General features: G+C 55.6%; 1 protein-coding gene across 3 annotated transcripts in view; it reads right to left on the minus strand.

Annotated features, from left to right (window-relative positions):
• The window catches only part of SLC45A4 (solute carrier family 45 member 4), a 79,133-nt gene that overhangs the window by 62,479 nt on the left and 370 nt on the right, over positions 1-16,284 (minus strand). The gene's annotated exons all lie outside the window — the stretch shown is intronic.

Genomic DNA, 16,284 nt, shown 5'->3' on the forward strand with positions numbered 1-16,284 from the left:
CAGAACCTCCTGCTCTCATTCTGTCCACAACCCCTCTGACCATGCTGCACCTGCCAGGACAAGCCCCGGGTGTCCTCCCCCCCCCCCCCCCCCCCCCGCTCGGCCTGGCCCTACCCCTCCACACAGGAGTGGACCACCTCCGGAATTCCAACTTCCCCTGCTGGATCCCATCCCCTCTGTCTCAGGGACTTCCAAGTCTCTCTGCAGACACTGCCATCAGCAACTGTTTCGTATAGGACAAGGATAAAACCAGCTCCAACTCCAAGTCCTTCCTACCAGCCAGTTCCGACCCCAGAGGCCACACAAACATGTACTTCCTGAGCCCTCGTGACAGGCCGACACAGGGACTCCTATCATTAGCCCCAATTTATAGGTGAGGGAGCTGCAGCCACCAAGTCTGGTGTCCAGAAGATGCAGCACTGGGGGGCGGGGGGGGGGGGGGGGCACAGGAAGGACACAGCGGATGTGGGGCAGCAGCCCGGCCACGGCCGCTTCAGCCCAGGGCAAGATCACTGCTAGGCTGGGAAAAGCGGTGGGGACCAGAGGAGACACAAGAGTGCCATTCTGGTCTTGATTTCTGAAGGGAACCCTCCTTGTCCAAACAAAGCTGGCAGGCAGGCAGGCAGCTGGACAGACCCTCGGCCGTAACCCGGAGAAGCTGGCGGTGATGGGCCGTCCCAGGCTAGGAGCGCGTGCCCACGTGGGACCTGTGGCTCCACAGAGGGCCGCGCTTGTTTCTTTTAACCAAAGAAACTAAAACCTAGCCTGATTAAAGTCCCTGCTTTGAAACAGTCTTTTACTGAGGCGCCTGGCTAGCTCAGCAGAGAATGCGACTCTTGATCTCGGGGTGGTGAGTTCAAGCCCCACACCGGGTATAGAGATTACTTTTAAAAATGCAAAGACGTACAGGCGCCTGGGTGACTCAGTCGGTTGGGTGTCCGACTTCGGCTCAGATCATGATCTCAGGGTTCATGGGTTCAAGCCCCGCGTCGGGCTCTGCACTGACAGCTCAGAGCCTGGAGCCTGCTTCGGACTCTGTCTCCTCCTCTCTCGGCCCCTACCCTGCTGACACTGTGTCTCCCTCTCAAAAATTAAATAAAAACACAAAAAAAAAACAACCAGCAAAGACATAAAAAATAAATAAGACAGGCCTTTACTTCACTTTCCACACATGACACACGACCACTAGAGAAACGTGTAAGTTACACAGATCATATGTGCCTCATGGCCTCCCGCTCAGACCGGATTCTAATCTTCAGGGCTGCAGGCGGGGTTAAGAGATTGCTGAGTATCACCAGTAACTCTTCATATACTAAAGCCGCATTCTCTTCATTTGAAGAGTACGGAGAGGCGCTTCTATAAACGGATGGGACTCGGGACTCTTCCCAGCTTAGAAGAGATGGGCTCGGGGCGCCTGGGTGGCTCAGTCGGTGGGGGTGTCTGACTCTCGATCTCGGCTCAGGTCCCGATCTTACGGTTCGTGGGCTGAGGCCCCGTGTGGGCTCTGCACTGACAGCGGGGGGCCTGCTTGGAATTCTCTCTGTCCCTCCCTCTCTGCCCCTCCCCTGCTTGCACATGTGTGCACCCTCCCTCTCAAAAAGAGAAGAAGATCTGGGCTGTTCTGCCAAGCAGCCGGCCGCCCCCACCGGTCCTGGCTCCGGGGGAACCAAGTGGCCACGTGCCAGAGAGCCCTGCGGGGTCCCCGGGGGGCTGTGGCCTCTGCAGAGAAAACAGGCAGCTGGGCAAGAGTCAGGGCAAACCAGGCCCCTTGCCGACCCCCCAGCTCCCGTGAACCAGGAGGCAGCCAAGCACCTTCTCAGCCAGGCGGGCCCAAGGCACCAAGAAGGGTCCGGAGATCTCCTGGCGCTGTGGCTTCAGACTCTCGATCACAGTTTCCCTAGGAAACATTGTTCCTCAGGTCAGTGAAAATGAGCTAGTGGGGAACGTGAACCCAGACGGCTACAAGTCCCTCCGAGGGAACTTTAAGTAAGCGTAACACGTATCACGCCGTCACCTTATACTACACAACTTACTACATGCAACAGACCTTGTGCTTGGGTCTATCGCATACACCGCTGAACGAAGAACACCTATTACGACCCGACCCGCTTTACCGTAACAGGTACGTGAGGTACGTACCACATCGTGACATAACAGCACACCCTGTCCAACGAATACATACTCCGGAGTCCAGAGCACTGTCCACCCCATGGCGTACGTCTGGCCAGGGGTGAACTACAAGTGCAGACCCCGGTCCAGCCCGGCGGGCCCTCTGCAGGTGGCACAGGCCGCAGGCCGGCCCGACCCTTCCCCCTGGGCTCGGCCCGGGGGCAGGAATCCCAGCCAGCCACCGCCAGGTCCGATCTCCACGTGACACCGCTGAACTCTTCCGGACAACCTTGACTTGACCCTCACTGCTAATTTTAACTACCCTACATCTCCCCACAAAGTAAACTGGAGCACCCCACTGTCACCATCGCAACAGACTCCAGCCGCCACTCTGGACGGCAGAATGCCATCAGGTTCCCAGACTCATTGGTGCCTGAGACAGACGCCCGAGTCCGCAGGCACCGCTCATCCGGGTCACAGCGAGGAAACACGACAAACCACCACCCTCGGGGTTGCTCTCCGCACACTCCTCCGGGAGAGACCAGCCCACGGCCAGCCGGAGCCATCTGCCCAGTTCCAGAGCCTCCAAATGCAGAGTCTCAGGCTGACTGCCGGCCAAGCAGCCCGCTCTCAGGACTCCACACAGCCCAGGCAGCCTCAGCTCCGAACAGGGCTTCCTTAGCTGAGGCCCAGAGACAGGGGCGCTGACCAGGATCATCATGGATGGGTGTTAGGAGATCCCTAAAGTATATACAAAATGCTGTCTTTCCACCCGATTTTCAAAGGAATTCATGACCCCAAAAGGGTGGAGCAGTGCCCCAGTTAGCAATGGGGGAGGAGGGAAGTAACCATGGTCACATAGCTGGTTAAAAAGATTTTTGTTGTGACAGAGTGTATCAGCTTTTCATAATTTTTATTTTTTAATTTTTCTATTTATTTTTGAGAGAGAGAGCACACAAGCGAGCGCACCCCCCCCCCAGCGGGGGAGGGGCAGAGAGAGGGGGAGACACAGAATCTGAGGCAGGCTCCAGGCTCTAAGCGGTCAGCATAGAGCCCGACGCGGGGCTCAAACCCATGAACCGCGAGACCATGACCTGAGCTGAAGTCGGCCACTTAACCGATGGAGCCAGCCAGGCGCCCCTATTTTTTTATTTTAGAGTACACAGGCAAGCAGGTGAGGGGCAGAGGAGTAGAGAGACACGGAATCTTAAGCAAGCTTCACATTCAGCACAGAGCTCAACTCGACCCTGGGATCACAACCTGAGCCGAGATCAAGCATTACACGCTCAACTGAGACCACCCAGGCGCCCCCACTTACCGTAATTTTTAGAGGCAGCCTTCCCCTTTAGAGTTTCCTTTAGAACTAACTGAACAGTTTAGGTTCATACAGGGTTTGGGGGGGGGGGGGGGGCGGGGTAAAGGACAGATAAAAACAAAACTAGAAAGATGAATTCTAAATTTAGGGAAAACTATAAGGGCCCAGTCCAGACAATTTCCCAGAGCTCACCACACATTCGGTGACATCAGAAAGTAAAGATCAAACCACACAGTTTCTAGAACTGGTCCTCAAGGAATGGACCGAAGTATGAACAAGTAAGGGGACCGTCCCTCTGTCAAGCAGGCCGTGCTGTCTGAAGTCGAGTCCTAAATAAATGTTACTTACTTGGCTCGCTAGGGTGATAATGAGCTTGTTTTGAACCTCCTGTATATGGTGTTAGCTCATTCATTTTCAAAAGTAACCCAGGACAGACAGAGCTGGGGAAAGACTGAGCAAGAAAAAACAGGTCAGCAAAACACTGCTCTCACGTTTCATAACCAAAACACAAGCCAGGCTCCAGATAAAACCTTACTCTGACCTGCACGTTGCATTTAGACAAGGGGTCTGGGTATCACCTCTCTCCTTCGGATCCAGAGTGCAGCGGTGCTCCTTCTACCGTGTCTGGCTCTGGAGCTAGCTGCACAGACACCCCATCTCACCAAGGCCCTCCTCCCTCACGGCCGCTCACCGTGCTCCCACCGTGCACAGGACTGATGCAGTCCAGACTGCCCTCAAGCTGCTTCGAGGCCACCCGGCAGACAGCGGGAAACCAGCAACCCCAGGAAAAGATTAACTGGCATAGGGGGCACCTGGGTGGCTCAGTCAGTGGAGCAGCTGACTTCAGCTCAGGTCACGATCTTACGGTCCATGGGTTCGAGCCCCACGTCGGGCTCTGTGCTGACAGCTCAGAGCCTGGAGCCTGCTTCAAGTTCTGTGTCTCCCTGTCTCTCTGCACCTCCCCACTTGTATTCTGTCTCTATCTATCTCAAAAATAAACAATAAAAAAAAATCTTTTTCAGATTAAGTGGCATGGGCCACTTTATGGTCACATGTACCAGGATGGTCACAGCTGCACCCTGGACTCAGCAAAGCCCACTCAGCCTGGGTTTCTCAGCTATGCTGGGCAACTCAGTTTCTCCCTTCTGCCACCTTACAAACACCCCAAATTCCCATAAAGCCACAGGCATCGGCTCCCACCAAACAGGGAACCGTGGCAGGCGGCTGAAGACCACGCATCCACGCATGCTCCACCTCGGTGACCACGCGGAAGAGCAGTGGCAGGTGCGGTGAAGACGCTGGCCTCCCGGGCTCCCGCCCTGACTGGCCGGCATCGGCTGGCCACAGACAGCCACCACCTCCCCTGCAGCCCCCGGGGTGCAGGTGCCCCTGTGCCTCGGGGGGAAGGCTCCCAGCTGCGGCCAGGCCCAGGGTGGGGTGTCACCTCCCTTGCCGGTGTCCCTTAACCCTGCCCACCCCTCTGTACGGCCCTAACGCTCATCACTCTACTTGCGATGCCCATCTGGTTCCTGCAAACAGAAGGGCACAACAGATACAGCGGCCAATACCCTTCTGTGACGGGGGGACACAGGCTCGTTCAGTCGCGGGGGAGGAAGCAGCTGGCAATGATAACACTATCACCTCTGGGTAATTGCGAAGGAGTGACTCAAGAAGATCATTCTCGATGCATCATAAAATCAAGACTAGAGCCATCGGCCTTGAAACAGTTTCTCGGAGGCAAGACGGGATGTATGAGCGGATTCCAGACACTCCAGACAAGAGGCCTGCAGGCCGAAGGGCCCAAACTACACATGAATCACCAAAACGGGTTTCAGACGCCCAGAGGTGCAGTTACTCGGGGACAGTGCAAAGAAAATGGAATTGAAAGGCAACCCCACGCTGACTGGGCTCTGTTTGATGCAAATGAGTAACTCACGGTGTAGACGGCAGGGTGGGTAGTCGACTTACACCACACCCCACAAAATGCGGGCGAGATGCATGTCGCCATAGCAAGTGTAAGATGTAAACCAAAGCCCCCTGCAGACAGCCTGATGCGGGGCTCAGCTCAGAGTGTGGGGGAAGGCACAGTTAGGTTGGGAATTAATACTACACGAATAAAAGCCTTGCAATTGGGGAAAAGAAAAAAAAAAGATCTAGACAAGATCTTCCCGGGGTGAAAATCTACGAAAAGACGTGAGCAGGAATAGTTTAGAGCTTAGGACCAGCCGGTGGCAAAGAGCCAGCCGGGGAGGACGCTGCCAGCCAGGAGCAGGAGGGTCCGGAGCCCACGGGCCAGCCCTGGGGTCACAGCCCTTGCAACGAAGTCCACCACCGGCAGGGTACTCGGGCCTCAGAGACCGAGGTGCACGGCCAGGGGTCAGCGGCTGCAGGTCTGGCACACGGTTAAGAGCTCCTCGGTCCTCACGATAAGAGGACGGATCAGAGTGGGGAGAAGGGCCCGTTCGGACCCGCCTCAAAGGCTCCGAGGGCTTCCGGGAATCTACGGGGTGCCGGATGCTCCTCGGGGCCGGGCAGCACTGGAGAATCACCTCCTAGGTCATGGCTAGCTGAGCATCTCCCAGGGGCCGCCCCACACCCAGGCCTCTCCCTTAATCCTGTGGCACTCCGAGCGGCCTCAGTTCACAGGTGAGGGCCGGGAGCCGGGAAGCGGCAGGTAACGGACCCAGGTCACCTCGCCAGGTCTGCCAGGCTCCACGCTGGCTTTCCACATGGCCTTCGGGATCCAAGAAATCCAGAGGTCTATCTTCTGCTGGCATAGGGTGCTGGCATCCCACGGAGGGAAGCAGGAACAGGCCACAAAACGGCATCCGTGGGTGAAGCCCTGACTGGTACAGAGGCCGCAGGTCAGGGTGCAAGGGAGACCCAGAAGGTAGTGGGGGGCAATGCTCAGAAAACTCGGCCCAGGAGCGCGGACCTGCTACAGAAGGCGTATGGGTGCTCACGGGGCTTCCGGACACTCCCAGGCTACCCTGCTCCTCTGGCAACTTAAGGCGCAGACCCATGACCGTCACACCCGGCTCTGGGTAGGGACCCTGGGGCTCACAGGTTAAGGAGCAAGTCACAAGTGGGGGCAGCAGGTCCAATCTCTGCAGGACCCGGCCAGCTCGCCGCTCCCAGCCTCAGCTTCCTCACCTGCAACCAGCTGTTCTGGATGGCCCAAGGGCGCACAACCAGAACTCCTAGGGTCACAGCTTTCCAGTTATGTGACCTGCGGCTAGTCCCCTGATCCCATCAATAAAGACAAGGAGATCTCCTTTTCAAAACGGAGATAACTCACCACGGCGCTGCTTTCAGTCCGAATGTCATCGGGGGCTGTGTGCCCAACTACGGGACACTGGGCACATGGAAGTCTCAGCGGGACACTTCGAGCCCCTCCTACCTCTTATCTTGCAGTGGAGTCCCCAAGAGGCTGGTCTGGAGCACCCAGCTCCCATCAGCGGCCCCTGCGGGTGCACACAAAGGTGTGGGCCGCACCGGCTTCGACCAGCAGCCGCAGCTCCACCGGCCCTCCCTGGGGGGCTGCCCAGAAACTCGCCCCGGGGAGGCCGGAAAGCGGCCGGGCAGGGCAGGAGCCAGTCCATCTGCAGCTGCGTGAACCTCGACGGAGGAGGCACTAAAGGCAGCTCCTCGTGCCAGGGACCAAGCCACAGCCAGCAGGGCGCTCGCACGGATGCCACGCAGGGCCCACGGCCCAGGCATCGAGCTGCGACACCCCTCCTAGGCCGAACGGCTCCTGGAAGAGTCCAAGGACTCCACACAAGCCAGCAGTGCACCTGGGGCCCCCCGCAGCCCGGCCCTGGCTCGCCGGCTCTGGCACAGGGCCCCCACCCCCTCCCAGCAGCCCTTGGCTGCCTGACCCAAGTGCGGCTGTCACTTCACAGCCTCGGGCCCCAACAGTCAGGCTTTGTTTCTTCCTAGGACAGTTAAAAGGGCCTCCACCTCCAGGAAGCCCTCCCTGAGGAGCCACGCGTGAGGGTGGTGATAATCTTTCGTGTTGGACGGGCCTTAGATCGTCACTCTTGTCTCCATATTATTCTTCAGCTGTCACCTCTCTGCTAGGCTAAAACTGCTTATGCGTCTCCCACTGTCCCCCGTACATTTGCCAGCAGAGAATTCAGTCAGCAGCTAGAATCTCAGGCGGGCCCCAAAGAGCTCTGGGCCTCGGCCTTCTCATCTGTGAAGCAAGGAAGCCACTGCTTCTATGCAGAGCAGTCAAGAAAATTCACAAGTGAACTCTGGGCGGCACAGAAGCTGGCCCACGGCGCGCACTCCCAGGTCCCAGGTGCCCGTCCAAGACAGACGTCCGTGGGATCCCCTGGGGTTGCAACGACTCCACCAATGCACAGGGAGGACAGCCGAGGCCCAGGCACGACAGAACTCAAAGCACAGTGCCTCTGGGGTCTCACGGGGACTCAGTTCAACAGAACTAATCATTTGAGTCCCCCCAAGTTTACCACAGTCTCCTGGAAACATGCCTGCTGAGCGATGGCTTTAGGAAGTCCAGATTCTTCCTCAGATTCTCCCCCATACAATCCATTTGGTGTTTTAGAAAGTGGGAACATCATAGCGGTTTCCTGCCCCTCGACTGGGTTCTGAAAGCCAAGTGCACCCGGACTCCCACCAAAAGGGACTGGGATGCCGCCGAGCAGCGAGGACCTTCCTCAGCCTCACGGTGAAGCCATCTGGCCGGGGAGCTGGCGGTGCCGTGGGGCGGCAGGCCTGGGATCCCGGTCCCCGTGTGAAGGGCTCCAGGCCGAGGCAGGACTACGTGGGCAAAATAAATCCCCAGACGGGCAAGCTTCTGAGGGGATCAGCAGGAAGTCCCTATTAAAGTTGTAAACTCTTCTCAAAAACCGTATCAGAAGCAGGCAGAAACCACACGGCCCGCATCTACTTGGCTCCCACTCTCCCACAGACCCACAAGATTTAATCAAAAACCTATTTGAACTTCACAGCCACAAACTGACACCATCCACGGGACTCTTATCGGCACACACACACACACACACACACACAGCCTCACTTCTGCAGAGGTTGTTCAAACGGTCAGCAATTAACCAAGGACGGATAACCGGCCTGCACAGGTGCTTCCTTTCACCTGCATCTTCCGGGCAGGTGTGGAAAGCGCGGTCTCTTCTCAGTTCACCTGGTTAGTTCGCTTGCAAACACGGTCCGGGCGCCTGGGGGGCCCAGTCAGCGGAGTGTCCAACTCTTGGTTTCAGCTCAGGTCATGATCTCACCGTTCGTGAGTTCAAGCCCTGCATCGGGCTTCGCGCTGACAGCGCGGAGCCTGCTTGGGATTCTCTCTCTCTCTCTGCCCCTCCCCTGCACTCTCTTTCTCTCAAAAACAAATAAATAAAATTTAAAAAGAAGCCCCCCCCCAAAAAAAAACACGGTCCTGATTTTATCTTGCATTTGATTAGTGTTAAACACCATCTCACGTATGAAAAGTGACCGATATTTTTGCATACACTGTAGTGAAGACGAGACACCTCAAACTGCAAAAACATACACTCCTGACACACCCGTAAACCCCGCTTTTCATCTGGGTGGGGGCGCGCCACAGCTTTGGGGCTCATGGCGCTGCATGGGAGACCTATGGGCCCCGTGTCTCGTGGGTGGGTTCCAGGGTTTGCCCCCAGGCTCAGCCACTTACTGTGTGTCTTTGGGCAACTTACTTAGCCTCTCTGTGCCTCCTTCTCCTCTCTGTAAAATGCAGGTAATGACAGACAGCCCCGACTGGGTTTTGCAGACAGAGAACGAGGCTGAGTGTTCTGCACAGGACCTGGCCTTCTGGATGTTTCTCAGGGCCTGTTAAGTACCAGGAACAAGCACTCATTATGCTCCACAGATCACAACACACACACTAAAGCTCAGGGCAGTGGGTAGCTTCTGGGCCAAGGTCACAAAGCCAGGGATGGCCCAGCCCTGGATGTTAATGGTCCCTGCACCCCGAACAACGTGGGGCTCGAGGACATTTCCGCTGCAGAGTAAAAGGCATAGGGCCCCTCCCTATCCTCTTAAGAATTAAAAACACTTTAGACATCTGAATAATTCAAGGATGAGCTAAACACACTTCAAACAGCCCTAAGCTTCCCTTCGGCTTGCCCGTCCCGCTAGGCTTGCCGAGCCCATGCTGGCAAAGCAAAGTTCAAGCCGGCCTCAACTGCTTACTCCACCCCTAACACCAAATCAGAGCTCCTTCGTTCGCATGGGCGCCCTGAAGGGCAGAGGCCACCTCGGCCATCGGGCCAGGCAGCTCTGGCTCCGTCCAGCAGAGGGTGGCGGTGTGCAGGGCCTGCCGGAGAGAGAGAGGGCTGCGTCCTCCAAGCTTCCCCTGCAAATGGTTTACACAAGCGATGCAAAGAACCACTAGCAGCTCCTCTGTGACTCCAGTCTGTGCAGCACGACTGGCTGGGTGTAGACGGGCATCTGAGTCGGGCCCCAGGAGACAGGCAGTGTTTCCAGAACTGAATCCCCCCACGCAGGGTCACCTCTGGCCTTCAGCAACGCAAATCTTTCGTTTAGCCTTTGTTTTACAAGCCCGAAACCCTGATTTCAGGCTCAAGGCTCAAAATGCTAGGGAAGTGTAAACAAGGGTTTGTGCTTGAGAGATCAGTGGAGGGTCCCCGTGACGGATGTCCCACCCTGTGTCCACCGGGGCAGGTCTGGTGCGCTGCCTAGCCCAGCACTACTCCTCACTGCTTACAGAAACCACAGGGTTCCTAGAACACAATCCGGAATTAGCTCCTTTCTGCCCTTATCCCTAAGAACAAAGACGCGGCCTCACAAACCGAGGACAGGACTTGTCCCCAAATATTTACAAATCCAAACTCGTGGGGAAGCATTCTTAACTGGATTCTTAACAGCCAGGCCCGAGGACAGGAGACAGATAAAACTTCAGGACGCACATTCCTGAGATCCAAGGAGCGAGGCAAGTGGCTTGCTTTCTTCCCTCCCCCGCCCCCAACCCCAAAGCTGGATGAAGCCAGAGACCCCTTGTTTTTGGAAACTCCCTTCATGTCACAAAACCATCTTATAATACAAAGTTCTACAGCTCTCCATCCAAAGCATTTTTGGTCTCTGGGCTAACAATAGTGAATGCTTCTGCTTTGAGAGCATCTCCAGCCCAGGACTTTCAAACAGTCTGAGGAAGTCCTTGGGTCCGCCCAGGCCTCTCAGGGAGAGCCCCCCACACCTCTGCAAACCCCAGGTGGTCAGGTTCCTTGGCAACCCCGGGAGCCTCTCCCCCACCCCCAGGGCTCTCACCCTAGAGGCAAGTCAACACCACCCTTCCCCTCCTCCCAGAAAGGAGCCCAGCACGGCAGGCTCACTGGATTCCTGCAGGACAAAAACCATTTCGGAATCCAAGGCCTGGCCAAGCAGTCTTTTCTGCTCCTAACACATCTTTCTGGAAAATTAAAATTTAACTCAAGGCACAATTCCATTAAGCTTAAAATTTAACCCAACCAAATAAAAATGCATTGCCGCTGACTGCAACACACACGTTCATGAGATGTATCATCTTCTGCCCTTTAACACATAAGTCCACAAAACATGCAATTAAATATTAAAGTACACACGGATCAGCGCTTAACAGCGAAACGTAATGAAGCGGCAGATGCTCTTTACCCCTCCGTGCACTAAGCACCTTTGGGGTTCTCAGGTGGGGTGCCTTTGGGAGCCTGAGTCCACAGATCTCAGCGTCCCCAAGGGAACGGCCAGAATGGCCTGAGCCCTCGCCAGCGGGGGCAGCCCCAGCCTTCACACGCTCCCTTCCTCCCGGACCAGCAGGAGTCACTCCTCCCTGGAATGTTCCAGCAGCAAGGGTGTGTACCAGGCACCAAGGGCAGATCAGTAATTCCTTTTAACTGAGGCACTTCAAATGGACCCCCACCCAGATCATACCTTCCAATGTATTTTCATTTTGGGCATTCAGTAATTATGAAGATCAATGATACATTCATGCTTCTGTGGTTAGTCTTGTATCAGTAATTACAATGAGAAAAACTGCTTCTAGATGGGCTTAACAACAGCCTTCTGAGCACAGCAATGTTTTAAACCACAATTTATGTACACGTGTGTCACAAGCGTGAGGAACAATCAGTAAGACTTTCCAGTGTAAAAGCCTGTGACTTTAGAATAAAACTCCACGAGGGAAAGTGGAACAAACATCCTAGTTCGAGAGGAAAAGAACACGTACGCATTACAACCGTTCACAGTCTGCTGCTCCCGTTTTCTACAAGGTGACCGTGGTCATCAAATCATTAGTGAATTTCATATCGGATACTTTCAAGAGCGGTACGATTGCAACTCAAAATGTCTACATTTACAATACTCCAAAAATGTTCTCTTTCTCAGCTATTTAAAATCAGCAATAATGGGGCGCCTGGGTGGCTCAGCAGGTTCAGAGTCCAACTCTTGCTACCGGCTCAGGTCATGATCTCACAGTTCCTGAGTTCGAGCCCCACATCGGGCTCTTTGCTGACAGAGCTTGGGGCAGAGAACAGAGCCGGCTTGGGACTCTCTCTCCCTCAAAACAAAATTCCAAAAAATCAGCAATAAAGTTCAATGTCAACTCAGAAACGTGCCCCTAGTTTTCATCAAAGTTATTTTACAGGGCATGAACAAAAAACTCCGAAGGTCTCGGCTACGAGGCAACCCAAGGCTGAAGGACCCAGAATTTAGGCAGCCACGTGCTCCCCACACCGCCCCCCCTTGTTACGTCCAGTGAACTCTGGAGAAACAAGTTCATCTCCAGTGTAGAGGTGGCAAAGCCCCTCCCCTCAAAATAACTGGTGGGAAAATATTTCCTTCCCATTTCAAACCAAACATCGTACTCTTTTGGATAAACAGATTTTGCCAGAGCGAGGACTAAATGGTCGGCAGTGAGAAGCGCGCCAGTTTTCTGGCCTGGCACTGACCGAGTGATGGCTCGATTTGTGCGAGTGACCCCTGCATCCGGACGCAGTTCCAACTCCTCTTCAGCAGCGATTTTAGGGGTTTGCTATGCATTCTGTGTTCAAGATCTTCCTTTCCCTACACTGGGAAGAATTCAGTTGCACGTCAGTTCAAATGGCCCCAGGATTCAGAGGCAGAACCCCGGGAGAGGCCCTCTGGCAAACTCTGAACACTCGCTCCAGGGCAGCCACACGGCAGAATCCCAGGTTAGGAGGTACTTTTAAGGATAGCGCCCCTCGGGCACTGGTTCAGGAATGCAGTTTTCCTCTCTGCCAGCGAAATCCTTCCACAGGTTTGGGAGGATGAAAACACGGTCGACCGAACAATGCTTCCCTCACCTGGGCTTTGGGCCAAGCAGAGGTGGGCGGGCAAGGTAGCCCCGCTGAGTTAACTTGAAAAGGCTCTGCAAATCCCTTGGCTGCAGGGGAGCCACCTCGCCCTCGCAGAGGCACCACCCCAGTGTCTGCCCTCGGGGGCAAGAACCCGGCACAAGGGCCACCTTCACTGGGGAGAGTTCCCTACTGATCGTTGTGTGACCCTGTGACCACCGTCTTACCCAAGGGTCCAAACTAGCCAAATCGACCTCAGAGCCCTCCTCTCCAGCTTCACGGCTGTGTTTCATTTCCCACAATCTCCCTCAAATGCCTGCCCGTCGGCTCCTGTGGGAGTGACATCGGCCCATGCACCGCAGCGGAAGGGCCACTGCGGGAACGCCAAGCTTAAAGCGAACTCGATCTGTGACACGAAAACAGTAAGTGGATTACGCTGTTGTCCTCGAAGTCTGTGGACGTTTTAATCTTCTTAAAATGTCTCCTCTAAAAGTCACTTGCCAAGGAAGGAGGTTCATAAACACCATTAGGCCCCCACTAAATGTTTCCAGTGTTACCGCTACCCCAACGGCAGCGGGTTGAAAATAGCTATTGTGCAGACCCGTGAACTCAGGACTTTTGGCAAGCTTCCTTCTGATTTAGGGCCGGGAAGCTTCCTTCGCGCGCAGTGAAAAGGTCCACAATCCCCCAGTTCGCTCCAAGTGCCTTATTTTACAAAGGCTTAGCATTTGATACCTTTATAAAGGAAAAAAAAAAAAAAAAAAAAAAAAAAGCCACTCCAAGCACATTTTGAAAGTTCCATGTTTAAAAAGATCCTTGTTCATTGATTTTGGTGGGGTAATTAAGCTAATCTAAACAAGGGGTCCTTGTCTGGGCGCCTGTGGGGGAGGTGCACGGGGGCCTGGCCTCCGCCTGTGAGCCCCCCTGCAGACACTGCCCCCCCCCCCTGGCTCCGGGGGTCCTCTCCCACCCCCTCCTTTCTATATGGCTGCTCCTCATCTGGGAGGCTTTTTCCCTCTGGTCAGATTTCCACTCAGCAAAGCTGAACCGCTCTCATGTTTCCTGGCCTGGAGTCGAGGCGGCCCTCCTAATGGAGTCTCCCTGAGTGCACCTTTGTCAACAGAACTGTGCTGTGATAAAGAAATCTGGGGAACCAGAGGAAACGGCTGTGCAGCAGCACCCTCACCAGGAACACGGCTTCCAGCGCATTCTGGCTCCACAGATTACAGACGGGGCTCTGCCAGGGGTGTTCCCGAGGAGGGCACTGGCAATTTGGGGTTGCCTGCCACCTACGGCGCTCACCAGCCACCCTGACCCTGTGCCAGGCCGCGAGGCTGTTAGTCACGAACCACCCCTAACGGCTACACGGGGCTGGGCTTCGGGGCTGGCAGGGCAAGCAGAAGAAGGCAGAGAGGGCAGAGGGTGCAGACGGGCGATAGGGACGAACGGGCACCACGGCCAGAAAATAATACTACAGCCCGGACCCCGGCGCAGCCGTCCGCTCTTCCCCCCACCGTCCCTCTGACAACACAGATAAAACCAGCCCAACGTCAAGCAACCTAATCGCTGGCCAAAATACCTTCTTGGACTGCCTGCCTCCACTGGGGATGGGGGAGCTGCCGTTGCCGCAGCCCCTCCCCCCTGCAGACCTGCAGGGCGGGATCTCCCGGCTCAGAGAGGGCAGGGCCCCATTCCCAGGCTCCTCCCGCCCCTCCCCAGCTCCCCTCCTCTCCAACAAGCAAAGTTGGAGAACACAGAGAGCCCCAGGATGTTAAAAGCTGCGAGCCACCTTGGAGCTCGAGCTCACCCGGTCCAATCTCTGCTCTGCTCTCAAGGGGCCAAGGCCACAGCCCTCATCTCTGCAAGGGAAGCAGGCAACTCACCGGCCCCAGGAGTGGGTGGGCAGCCTCCCTGGGGGACACCCAGGGCCACTAAAAAGCCACCACTAAATACCTAATATGCATTTCAAATGCATCTCAAAAGATCCATTTCTTTCTTTTACAGCTGCTGCCCACAAAAACAATTAGCCAGAATGGAGCCGAAATTCCCAATTTTTAAGACAACCTATTCCCCAGCCCCTCACCAGGGCGCACTAGAGATCCTGATCAAGTCCTGGTCCTTCCACCTGGGGCCTGCAAAGCTCCAGACTACCAACACTGCCACTCTTGAACTTCAGGCAGATTCTGCAAAATCTCTCCCAAGCCTTAAATAAACTCTTACTCTTTCCTTCAATAGCTAATTCAGACCTAGCTGAAAAGCAAGGAAATTATTCCTAATTTTTAAAAGAGGTTAGGGATTACTGTTTCTGATACCAACCATTAGTGACACTTCTTAATAAACCAATCCTCCAGCTTTTCATTTTCTTTTTTTTTTTTCCCCCAAGCACAAAACGGAGAGATGACAGACTTCCCCATGCCCTACCTGTCTGTTGATGGCCGGAGGGTGTGAGGCGGTCGTAGCGAAGGAAAAGTGCAGGGCACGTACACAGAACACTGGCAAGATCGTTTCCCCAGCGGAAACAGGCTTCGATTCTGACAATCATTTGACCCGACAACAACTGTTTCGGTCACTCACCTTCCAAACCCTCCTCCCTTCCCAGGATCTAGGACTAGGAGATGCCCCAATAACCAGGGGCTCCAAGGCCTCTTTTGCTGGAGTCAGCTGAGGTGTCCGATAGGGCTCGGTGGCTCAGTCTGACCCACGGTGCCCCCATTGGAAAAACAAAAAAATCTCACACTCCCTAGGAGATCAAGTGCCCCTTCCACCCCTTCCCACTCCTCCCTAGCAACCGCCCCCCCCCCGCCCCCACTTTCTAGAATCATTATGGATAGCTAACCAGGAGGCTGGGCTTTTCCCAAACCACCATTCCTCCCCGTTTTGATATACCTCCCCTAGAAAAGCCCTCAACTGGAAAGTGCTCCCCAACAACCCAATCAAGAGCAACACACCTTGGGAAGGAATGGGTTAAATTCGAGAGCTCCAGGAGGAGGGGTTGCTCGGGAAAAGGAAAGCGGTGCTGGGATGCGGAGAAATGTGCAGGGCAGGGGCTCTGGACCTGGATGCACAGATGCACCGGCCCCTCTCCTCCAGGGCCAAGCTTGACCACAGGAAATAAAGGTGTCTTCAAAGGGACAGCCCGGAGGGCATGCACATAAGACAAAACACAGGCGCTGCCCAGGGGACAGCTTGGAGCCGGAGGTTTGGAACACTGGATGGGCGTGCTGGGGGCGCGTGTGTGCTGGGGGGGGTGGGGGGGGGGGGAAGGGGGAGGAAGGCAGGCTGAGGCAGAGGGGACAGGGGCTGGACTCTCAGAAGTTAGGAAATAGATGTCAGGCCGAGGGGCCAGGACAGGGTCGGAACCGAGGGAGCGAGGCGCGAGGCTCCCTCTGGGTAGAGAAACCGGAGGAAATAGGGGGTGGGGGAACGCTGCGGAGCACGACCGGGGGGGGGGGGGGGGGGTGGGGCGGGGGCGGGGAACCGAGTCCGTGATAAGGTGCGCACCGCGGGCAAGGGGGCCGGGATGCTCCAGGAGGCTTCTGGGACGGGAGC

The sequence above is a fragment of the Panthera onca genome, chromosome F2, assembly GCF_046562875.1.
Source record: "Panthera onca isolate mPanOnc1 chromosome F2, mPanOnc1 haplotype 2, whole genome shotgun sequence".
In the NCBI taxonomy this organism is placed as follows: Eukaryota; Metazoa; Chordata; class Mammalia; order Carnivora; family Felidae; genus Panthera; species Panthera onca.